The sequence below is a fragment of the Propithecus coquereli genome, unplaced genomic scaffold (assembly GCF_000956105.1).
Source record: "Propithecus coquereli isolate 6110/MARCELLA unplaced genomic scaffold, Pcoq_1.0 Scaffold403, whole genome shotgun sequence".
NCBI lineage: Eukaryota > Metazoa > Chordata > Mammalia > Primates > Indriidae > Propithecus > Propithecus coquereli.
The window spans coordinates 151,301-164,138 of NW_012149764.1; positions in this window are offsets into that span (position 1 = coordinate 151,301).

The following is a 12,838-nucleotide window of genomic DNA, read 5'->3' on the forward strand; positions in this document are numbered from 1 at the left end:
TCTTAAGGAAAAACGAGTTGCATGCTAAATTCCACTCCACCACCTCACCCCACGTCTCAGCCCAAAACTCTGCCAGTTTCTTTATTCCCTAGCAGCAGTTGGTACAAATCCCAGAATCTAAACCTCTTGCCCAAGCCCAGAATCACTAAATGCCGCCAGAATAAAAATGGTTGCAGAATTCAACTCACCTCTTTGAGATCTTCTCCTCTCCAGATCTTTAACACATATAGCTCTCATAGCTTCAGCAACTATCCAATGCCTTTAAACAGATGATTGCTGCATTTCCCTGACATTTTTAGCTGTCATAAGTGGGAACATGGGTCTTATGCAAACTATTGCAGCCATCCCAAAGCGGAAGTCCTTCCAGGCCCTTTACATACTTCTGCTTTGTCCATCTCAGAGTGAGAGCTTTCTATGCTGTGCTTTTTGTTGCCTGGTTGCAACTTCACATACCACTTATACCAGTATCCCATTATGATAGAATGGGATACATAGAAAAGAATCCTTCTTTTACTTTCAGAAGCCTCCAAACATGCTTTTCTGCATATCTTAAATATATAAGAACTAAGTCACATGTTCCTACTTCTGGTTATGAGGGGGTCTAGAAAAGTATCTCAAAAAGGGAAATGAAATTGTCACCGTTGATTTATTTCAATTATGGTTTATTTTCCATGAACGAGCAGTTTGTCTCCCCATTCCAGATCAAGGTTCTATTCTTAGGGAAGCAGAGTCATATGCAATGACCTTTGGGTGAACAATCACATTCTATTTCACTGTAGTTAAAAGAGATGAGAATATAGACAAAGGAATATACTAGGTAATCAGTACCTGATTCCTCAAATAAATAAATAATATATAGATGACAAGATATTCATTTTAGATTGGATGAATGGAGAGCAACAGATAAGTATGCCCAATTGGTCTTTCCATTTTTTTTTAACTGAGTTACATGTCTACTTGTGTGCCCTATAAGATTCAATAAAGGCAGAGATTATGTTACATCATTTTGTAGCTAATATGTTGTCACATAGAAAGTATTCAGTCGTCATTTGTTGAAAGGAACTTTAAAGATTAGAGAGGAACTATCCAAAGATAGTTCTAGAGGGGAGTGCAACAACATGGCATGGGTGTGCATATATATATATATATATGTGTGTGTGTGTGTGTGTACGTGTGTTTGTGTGCTGGGAATGGGCAGTCGTGTGAGTATGTGAGTGTGGAGTGTGTAAGGGTTGGGCAGTGTGTAATACCCTGGCTCTGCTGGAAAGTCCATGTTGGTAATAAATGAGGAACTATCTACCAAGGGCTGAGCTTTTAAGAGCTTTTATACAAATAGGATATGGAATGACTTCACTGGGCATAAAAGGGCATAAAAGAAACCAAAGAATAATAAATGAGCCAGCCCAAAGTCACAGTACCTAAGATAGAATCTATTACATAGCTCAGACAGCCACCCCAACTCTCCAACCCTCCATTAAAATGAAATCCTTCCAGTGAATTTTACGGAGTTTTGAAAGACATTCTTTGACCTAGACACCAGAGAAGTTATACACAGCTGAGCTCCACTTAATTGCATAATGAATGAATCAACTCCTTTAAATCACTTTATAAAATCCTGTACACTATAACATTTCTTCCTTGTTACCAATACCTGTTAAATGCGATCCTAATAGAGAAATAATTCACTTCATTGTATTTTAAAAAATGCCCAATTGGAGTACTTTAAGTGTTGCAGTTCTCAATTATCTCACCCCAAATCCACTGTGAAGTGATAATTAGGGGCTAAAAGCTAAACCGATTACTGCAGAATTTTCTCCTGACAGCCATTTAATAGCTAATCAGGTGTTAAATCCCCAAATTATGCATTTCTCAGCAGCACACTGATCACAATAAATTTTAAAAGTTTGAGTTATCAACTTGTCTTTGACAACTTTGCCCCAACACACCAAAAGTAAAGAAATTGTCTATGTAGAGGACTCAAAATCCTTGACAATTTATTCTATTTCTCTATGTAGAATGTTTGTTTTGATTAATGGTCACTCTTAAATCTCAGTCTGGCCATAGCACTTTATCGTAAAAACTGCCTTTGCCCCGTGACGAATGCCATATCTTATTAGTAGCAATATATTAGTGTTGCCTAATTTGCATATACATGAAACCTATGACCAGACTGGGGGAGGTTGTGGAGTCAGTATATGCACTAATGATATATAGGACCATCATATATGGCTTTACTAACTTTAAATGCCCTGAATTTTCACAGCTTTGTAATACATGCTCCTGCTACAGGGGTACAAGCTGTCCTACCACTATTCTAACACTGCAAACTGAGTCTGGCTAGAAACTCTGGACTTCACTCTGATGAGACCACTCATATCACATCCAATCCACAGCGAGCACTTAGACACCAAAAGAAAGAGAGCCCGAGAGTGAGACAGCATTAAAGAAACAACCATATGTACATGGCAATTAATGAAATGGACCGTCCCACACACCCTCCTAATATTAAGGAACTGTGGCCTTCTACCCCTACCCCAATAAAATGAGGGAGGTGAATTAATAGGCAAGTTTTATTTAGATAGATCAGATGGCTTATGTATGTATATTTCACACATACACACACACACACACACACACACACACACACACAACAGATGCAAAAAATATAAATAAAAGTAATGTACGGAGGCTACCCAAGGCCAGTTTCCACATTTGCATGTTAAAGCCAGTGGAGTAAATTTAACATATTTCACTAGGTCAGTGGTTTTCAACCAATGAAGATTCTTCTCCCCAGAGAATATTTGGCAATCTCTGGGCACATTTTGGTTGTCACTACTGGCATCTAGTGAGTGGAGGCCAGGGATTCTGCTAAACGTTCTACAGTGTACAGGAAAGCCCTCAGCTAACAACAAAAAAATATTTGGCCAATAATGCCAACAGTGCCAAGGTTGAGAAACCCTGCTTTAAATTCTAGACTCCCATAGCTTTGACACTCTAATACATCTGTATTTTCCAAGGCTTAGGGACAGATATGGGGGATGGTGGGACATTGGGACAAGTTTCTGTAGATCTTTTGAGTTTCCATTTTGCTCCCCATCTTTTAAGAGAATGTTTAATTCTACTATTTAGCCCCATCATGTTTTTCTCCCATTTTTCTGGTGAATATTAATTCTCTTCATTATTCACCAAAATGCCTCTTCACTGTGCATTGTTAGTTTAGTTATGTATTTACATATGTAAGTGCACACAATGGATAATTTTCAAGTGCCTGTGGTGTACTGTATGGTCCCTGACTTTATGGATCTTAATTAGACATTAGGGGTCAATACCAAGAAAGATATGATAACTGTAAAAAGAAAACATGTATATACCAGATCACACATATTTGTGAGTCCTAGTGGGAATTATTTTATTTGGACTGAGACTTTCTTGAGGGAATAAATAGGAAGAATCACATCAAAGAATAAAAATTGGAAAATGACCTATTTAAAAGGAATGGGTTTAGAACTGGGACAGTTCAACCTATAGAGGGTAAGGCCAAAATATAATGTCATAAAGTCATAAAAGTCTCAATTATTTTCTTCTTTAATTTCTCTTCTAATCAAAATAGTACATGTGCTCAGTAAGTCAAACCGTAATCACTCCTAATAAACAGCAGTTTAGTTTCCTGTCAACCCTTCCTATGTCTGGACACCTGATCACCAAAAGTATTCACTTTTGCTTATTTTACTTGCTTCTTGTGACGTTTAGTGTGATATTTATAAATAACATGCTTATGCTATTGCTCCTTGGTTTTTCCTTTAAACCCTAGCAAGAACAACCTCATACTTTAGAGGGCCCCACATGTCACAAAGACACAAAAACAACCTATTATAAAACACACAGGCACCTCCATCACTCAGGATCTGTTGCTCAGTATTCACACAGAACAAACTATTATTCTAAACATTGGCACCCAAGCCTACTACTACTCAAGCCCTAGGGAGTTGCTTCTCAACATTTCTTTCCCTGTGTCTTAAAATTAAAAAAACCCTGACATTTGGTGGGTTGGAACACTACCAACGCACACACATCACCTCATAGTGTGGCAATGATTTGAGTGGCAGAAGCTTTTAGAAAAGACAAAGAACAAATTAATTAACTTGTCAAATCCTTCCTCTCAGATTCTTGAATAGGGAAGACTCATTTCCCAGGAGTTCCTAGTGTCCATTTTCTAGTTCCCAACTCATAGTTCTGTAAGTAATCACAAATCAGCACAACACTTACAGTTGCACATGGTGACTAAGGAAAATTTTGCATTATTAAACAATTTATATTATTCTTCATCAAATTTGGGAAGCTTTAAAAAGTTTGATAGACTTTAATTTTAGTTTTTACTTACCTTTAGTAAAATTTTATCTACCTTTAGTTTTGGGAACAATCTCAGATTTACAGAAAAATTAAGCAGTTAATACAAAGAGTACCCTATAACCCTCTCTCACACACACAATTTCCCCTATTATTAACATCTTACATTAGTGTGGTCCATTTGTTATAATTAATGAACCAAATACTGATATGTTATGATTAACTAAAGTCCAAAATTTACATTAAGGTTCACTGTGTTGTACAGTTCTATGGGTTTTGATAAATGCATAATGCTATGTATCAACCATTACAGTATCATACAAAATAGCTTGGCTGCCCTAAAAATCCCCTGTGCTTCACCAGTTCATCCCTCCACCCACCCACAAATCCCTCACAACCGCTGATATTTTTACTGTGTCTATAACTTTGCCTTTTTCAGAATGTCATGTACTGGAATCATACAATATGTAGTCTTTCCAAACTGGATTCTTTTACTTAGCAATGTACATTTAAGCTTCCTATATGTCTTTTTGTGGCTTCATAGCTTTAAAAAAAAAATCACTGAATAATATTCCATTGTATGTATATACTACAGTTTGCTCATCCATTTGCCTATTAAAGGACATCTTGGTTACTACCAGTTTTTGGGGATTATGACTAAAATTGCTATAAACATTTGTGTACAGGTTTTATGTTTTCAAAAATTATTTCCTCAATTTTTTTTTAAGAGATGAGGGGACATTATGTTGCCCAGGCTGGCCCTGAGCTCAGGTGGTCCTCCCACCTCAGCCTCCCAAGTAGCTAGAACTACAGGCATGTGCCACTGTGCCTGGCTATTTTCTCAAATATTTTTGGTTCCCTTTCTATCACTCCACTCCATTTATAATTCTAGTGACATGCATGCTGGACAGCATTTCACTTCCCTACAGATCTGTAAGACTTCGTTCATTTTTCAATTTTTTTAATCTTTTCTATTCTTCAGATTGCATAATTTTATTGATCTTCATATTTATTGAGTCTTTTTTTTTAAATTTCAGAGTATTACGGGGGTACAAATACTTAGCTTACATAAATTGCCTTTGCATCACCCAAGTCAGAGCTACAAGTGTGGCCATCCCCAGATAGTGTACATTGTATGTGTTAGGCATGAATTTACCCATCCTCTCCTTCCCCCCACCTGCTTGATTTCCAATGAATGTTATTTACATATGTGTGTATAAGTGTTAATTGATTAGTTCCAATTTAATGGTGAGTACATGTGGTATTTGTTTTTCCATTCTTGTGATACTTCACTTAGAAGAATGGGCTCCAGCTCCATCCAGGATAATACAATAGGTAGTTCACCATTGTTTTTTATGGCTGAGTAGTACTCCATGGTATATATATATATATATACCACCTTTTATTGATCCATTCATATATTGATGGGCAGTTGGGTTGTTTCCACATCTTTGCAATTGTGAATTGTGCTGCTATAAACATTCAAGTGCAGGTGTTTTTTTGATAAAATGACTTATTTTCCTTTTCCTTTGGATAGATAAACAGTAGTGGGATTGCTGGATAAAATGGTAGTTCTATTTTTAGTTCTTTAAGGTATCTCCATACTATTTTTTTTAAATCACAAATCTTCTGTTGAGACTATCTGGTGAATTTTTTTTTATCTAAGTTGTTGTACTCTTCAGCTCTAGAATTTCTACTTGGTTCTTTTTTTATATATATAGTTTCTATTTCTTTGTTGAAATTTCACTTATTAATGCCATATTTTCTTTGAATTCTTTGGACATATTGAATTCTTTGAACATATTTATAATAGCTGATTTAAACTATTTCCTGATAAATACAAAATCTAGGGCCACTTCGTGTCTGTATTTATTCCCTCCTTCCTTGATATGAGTCAGTCTTTCTTGTTTCTTTGCATCTCTAGTGATTTTTGGTTGAAAACTGAACATTGTAAATAATATACTGTAGTGATTCTGGATTCTATACTGTTCTGAAGATGATTGGGGTTTTTGTTCTAATATACAGTTACCTTACCTAGACTCAAACTACAAAATCTGAATTCTCATGTATAACATTTTTTTTTTTCAGTTTCCATCTGTTGGTGGTTTTTAAGCTGCCCCTCTAGTTATCTCTCCTGCACCTGCATAGTTTAGCAATCAGTCAAGAACAATCAGGAATTTGGGCAGATTTACACTAAGACTTTGGGGGTCATTCTCTTTATAATTCCTTTGCCTCTGTGGTTCCTCCTGAATTTCCACTTGCTTCTTCAACCCAGAGTTCTTCCCTCTGACATCTCAAGCCTGGAAAGCCTCCACCTTTTGCCACTCAAACTGTATGTGTGTAGGGAATGCACTCAGTCAAAGGCATAGAAAATTTACAAATCTCATCAGGAATAGTATTGTCTTTCAATTGTAGACAATCCTTTAGTTTCTGCCTGCTTTTTTTTGTTGAGCTCCCTGGGGTCTCCTGTATACATGTGTAGTTTAGCAGTCTGCCAGAGACTTGGGCAGAGTGTGTACTCGGATTTTGGAATTCAGCCTTTCTGATTCTCTTTCACTTCTAAAAATTGCTCCCTTAAATTTCCTGCTGCTCTGATGATCTGAACTTTGTTGTCTGCCACCGCAAGTTGACAAGGCTACAATTTTCTGTCACCAGAGCTGGGATGGGGGTTTGAAAAGATATTTAGGCAACAAAGCCACAGAATCACAGTTCTCACTTAAAGCACTAAAAAGTCTGTCAAGAGTATACTCTTCTCCGTCCTCTGCCTGCCATTGGTCTTTTTCCAGTGCCTTCAAATAATTGTGTTATTTATATGTTACCCAGTTTTTAAAATTATTATGTGCTGGAGGTCAACTTCTTCATGCCAACATCACTGAATATCATGCCTGTGTCACATTAAGTTTTAATCTTTTGTAGACTTTAAAAGAAAAAAGCATAAAAAATGATAAATCTTTGTGAATGGGCACATATTACATATATAAAAATGTAATTTATTACAAAGTGGGGAAGCAGAACTATATAGAAATAGCGTTTTTGTATGCATTTGAAGTTAAGCTGTTATTGGTTTAAAATAAATTGTTATAACCTTAAGATGTTGTATGTAATTCCCATGGTAACCACAGTGAAAATATCTACAGATTATACACAAAGGAAATAAGAAGGAAGTCAATGTATGTCACTACAAAAAAATTAACTAAACACAAAGAAAGGAAGGAAGGGAAAAAATAAGGGACAAAAAAGCTATAAGACTTACAGAAAACAATTTAAAAAATTCCCTATCAGTAATTACTTTAAATGTAAATGAATTGAACTTCCCAATTAAAATATATATAGTGATTAAATGCATAAAATAACAGGATCCAACAATATTCTTTCTACACTATAAGATAATCATTTTATGTTTTATTTTTTAATTAAAAAATATTTTTAGAGACAAGGTCTTGCTCTGTCACCCAGGCTGAAGTGCAGTGGTGTGATCATAGCTCACTGTAGCCTTGAACTCCGGGGTTCAAGTAGATCCTCCTGCCTTAGCCTTCCAAGTAGCTGGAACTACAAGTGCACACCAACATCCCCAGCTATTTTTTTTTTTATGTATTTATTTATTTTGTAGAGAAGGGGGTCTCGCTATGTTGCCCAGGCTGGTCTTGAACTCCTGAGCTCAAGTGATTCTCTCATCTCGACTTCTCAAAGTGCTGGGATTACAAGCATGAGCTACCATGTTTGCCCCAAGAGGCTCATATATGTCCTATATATGTCCTAAAATCTAGGACATATATATATTGAAAACGAAAGGGTAAAAAAAGGTATTCCACACAAATAGTTACCAAAAGAGAGCAGAGGTCATTATATTAATATGAGACAAAATAAAATTTAGTTCCAAAATTATCACAAGAGACAAAGATATTATATAATCATACAAGGGCCAATTTACCAAGAAGATTTAACAATTATAAATGTATATGCACCAAACATCAGAGTTCCAAAATGTATGAAGCAAACTTTGACAGAATTGAAGTGAGAAATAGATACTATAATAATAGTAAGAGTCTTCAAGACCCAATTCCAATAATGGATAGAACAATCAGACAGAAGAAATAAGGAAATAAAGAACTTCATCAATGCTATAGGTCAGTTGGACCTAATAGACATATAAAGAACATTCCACCCAATAATATAGCACAATATGCATTTTTCTCAAATGCACGTGGAACATTCTCCAGGATAGAACTATGTTAGGCCATAAAATAAGTCTTAATAAATTTAAAAATATTAAATTATACAAAGTATTTTTTTCTGATCACAATGAAATGAAACTAGAAATAATACCAGAAGAGAAACTGGAAAATCTATACATATCTGGATATTAAATAACATACCAATAGATAAAAGAAGAAATCACAAGGGAAATTCAAAAATATTTTCAGATAAATGAAAATAGAAACACAACATACCAAAACTTGTGAGATGCAATGAAAATAGTTCTAAGATGGAAATTTATAGCAGTAAATGTTTACATTAAAAGAGAAGAAAAATCTCAAGTCAACATCCTGAGTTTATACCTTAAGTATCTAGAAAAAAAGAACAATCTTAACCCAAAGCTAGCAGAATGAAGGAAATATTGAATATTAGAGCAGATATTTTAAAAATGGAGAATAAAAAATATATAGAAAATAAACAAACCTAAGAGTTGGTTGTTTGAAAGGATTAACAAAATTGACAAACCTTTAGCTAGATTTACTGAGAAAATAAAAAACAGAAGATTCAAGTAACTAAAAGCAGATTACAACTGATGTCACAGAAATAAAAAAATAATTATAAGGGAAAACTATGAGCAATTGTACACCAACAAATTGGATAACCTAGATGAAATGGATGAATACACACCCTACCAAGATGGAATCATGAAGAAATAGAAAAGTCTGAACAGACCTATAACTAGTAAGGAGATTGGTTGAGTAAACAAAAACCTCCCAGCAAGAATAAAAAATAAAGCCCAGAACCAGATGACTTCACTGGTAAATTATACCAACCATTGAAAAAAGAATTAACACCAAGTCTCCTCACTCTTCTAAAACATTGAAGAGGAGGGAACACTTCAAATTCATTCTATGAGGCCAGCATTAACCTGTTACAAAAGCCAGACAACGACAACACAAGAAAACTAAAGACCAATATTTCTGATGAATATTGACATAAAAATCCTCAACAAAATACTAGCAAGCTGAATTCAACAGCATATTAAAAAGATTATAAACCATGACCAACTGTGCTTTCTTCTGGAATGCAAGAATGGTTTAATAAATGAAAATTAATCAATGTAACACCTCACATTAATAGAATAAAAAATAGATGATCATCTCAGTTGATACAGAAAAAGCACTTGACAAAATTCTAGACCTTTTATGATAAAAATGATTAACAAACTAGGAATATAAGGAAGCTACCACAACATAATAAAGGCCATATATAAACAACCCACTGGTAGCATCATACTTAATGGTAAAAGATTGAAAGCTTTTCTTCTAATATCTGGAATAAGACAAGGATGCCTGCTTCTTCTATTTGATATTGGTCCTGGAAGTCTAGTCAAATCAATTGGGTAAGAAAAAGACAAAAAGCCTTCAAATTAGAAAAGAAGAAGTAAAATTATCTCTGTTCACAGGCAGAGTGATCTTATATGTAGAAAACCCTAAAGATTCCACATGGAAAAAAGCTATTAGAACTAATAAATAAATTTAGCAAATTTGCAGGATACAAAATAAACACACAAAATTTAGCTACCTTTCTATACACTAACAATGAATAACCCTTTAAAAAGTTAAGAAAACAATTCTTTTTATGAAAGCATCAAAAAGGATAAAATACTCAGGAATAAACTTCACGGAGGTGAAAGACTTGTACACTGAAAATGATAAAACATTAATTAAAGAAATTAAAGGAGACACAAATAAACAGAAAAACATCCATTAAAGGATTGGAAGGCTTAATATTGTTCGGACACCAATACTACACAAAACAATCTACAGATTTAATGCAATCCCTTTCGAAATCCTAGGGCATACATGTAGAAATAGAAAGATTCATCCTAAAATTCGTGTGGAATTTCAAAGGGCTCTGAATAGCCAAAACAATCTTAGAAGAACAAAGTTGGAGGTCTCACACTTCCAGATCTTACAATTTATTACAAAGCTACAGAAATCAAAACAATGTAGTACTGAAATAAGGGTAGACATATAGACCAATGGAATAGAATAGGGACCCCAGAAGCAAACCTTCAAATATATGGTCAACTGATTTTCAACAAGGATCCCAAGATTATTCAATGAAAAAAGGGCAGTCTTTTCAACAAATGGTGTGGGAAAAACTGGATATCCACATGCCAAGCATAAAGTGGACCTTAACTTATACCATATACAAAAACTAACTCAAAATGTATCAAAGATTTAAATGGAAGCACTAAAACTATGAAACTCTTAGAAGTATAGGGGAAAAGCTTCATGACTTTGAATTTGACAATGCTTCCCAAAAGCACAGGCAATAAAAGAAAAGAATACATAAATTATACTACATCAAAATAAAACCTTCTGTGAATCAAAGAACACAATCAACAGAGTAAAATGAAACCCATATAATGGAAAAATATTTGTAAATCATATATCTGATAATAAGCTAATATTCAGAATATAAAAAGAAATTCTCTAACTCAACAATGGTAACGAAAACCAAATATCCCAATTAAAAAATGGACAAAGGACCTGAATAGACATTTTTCCAAAGAAGTTATACAAAAAGCCAACAAGCATATGAAAAGATAATCATTATCACTAAATGTTATGGAAATGTGCATCAAAACTACAATGAGATATCACCTCATACCCATGAGTATGGCTACAATAACAACAACAACAAAAAAACCCAATAAATGTTGGTAAGGATGTGAAGTTGAAATCCCTATGCACTGTTAGTAGAAATGTAAAATGGTACATATGCTATGGAAAACTGTATGATGGTTTCTCAAAAATTTAAAAATAGAATGACCATCTGATCCATTAATTCCCCTTCTGGGTACATATCCAAAAGAATTGAAAGGAGGGTCTTGAAGAGAAATTCATATACCCACGTTCATTGCAGCATTATTTACAATAGCCAAAAGGTGGAAGCAACCAAAGGTCCATCAACAGGTAAATGGATAAACAAATGTGGTATATCCATAAATCAAATATTATTCAGTTTTGTAAAGAAAGAAAATTCTAATACATGATACAACACAGATGAACCTTGAGGACATTATGTTAAACAAATAAACCAGTAACAAAAAGACGAATACTATATGATTCTACTTTTATGAGATATGTAGAGCAGTCAAATTCATAGAAATGGTGGTGACAGGGTCTGAGGGAAGGGGAGAAATGGAATCATTGTTCAATGGATATATAATTTCAGTTTTACTAGATAAAAAATGTCTTGGATATTGGTTCCCAGCAATATTAATTATCTCAACACAGTGAACTATATGCTTTAAAAAGGTTGTAATGGTAAATTTTATGAGTATTTTACCACAATTATTTTTAAAAAGACCAATCCTTCTTCTTGATCTAGAGATGGCAAAATGAAAAAAAAAAAAACAACAATCTTTTCTTAATATATTCAAACATATTTTGTTTGTTTGTTTTCAAGGTATCCCTCCTACATCTATCTTCCTGATACATAGATATAGACTGATTTCTCTTTAGAGAGAGATTTATTGTGTTTATTTTATATCCTGCAAATATGCAAAGGTAATTATTAGTTCTAATAGCTTTTTTCTGAATGGAACCTTCAGGGTTTTCTACATATAAGATCATGCTGTCTGTGAACAGAGATAATTTTACTTCTTTTCTAATTTGAATTAGAAAATTAGAAAAAAAATTTGTCTTTTTCTTACCTAATTGATTTAACTAGACATCCAGGGCTATGTTAAGCAGAAGATGCAGGCATCCTTGTCTTCCTCCAGATGTTAGAAGAAAGGCTTTCAGTCTTTCACCATGAAGTAGGTGTTTTTTTTTTTTTTTTTTTTTAATATGTGACCTTTATTATGTTGAGGCAGTTTCCTTCTATTCCTAGTTTGTAGACTTGTTCTACAGCTATTGTGATGCTCTCCTTTTACCATTATCCTTGGGATTCCTTTCACTTAAATCTTTTGTTAGATCCTCTGGTTCTTGGATCCTGTGCCTTTCTCTCTTTTAGTTTACTGCATCATTTGGTACAACACCTTCTGTAGTAGCTTTCTAAGAAAGGGTTCGTGAAAAGTAATTTTTTTTTGAGAACTAGCATGTCTGAAAATATTATTTTTTCCATTCTTATAGTTGATTGATCATTTGGTGGGTCATGGAATTTTATGTTGGTAATCAGAATTTTGGAAATCTTACTTTGTTCTTTTCATTTTTCAGTGGAGTGTTGAAAAGTCAACTGCCATTCAGATTCCTCATTCCTCTTCTGAGATTTAAAAAAA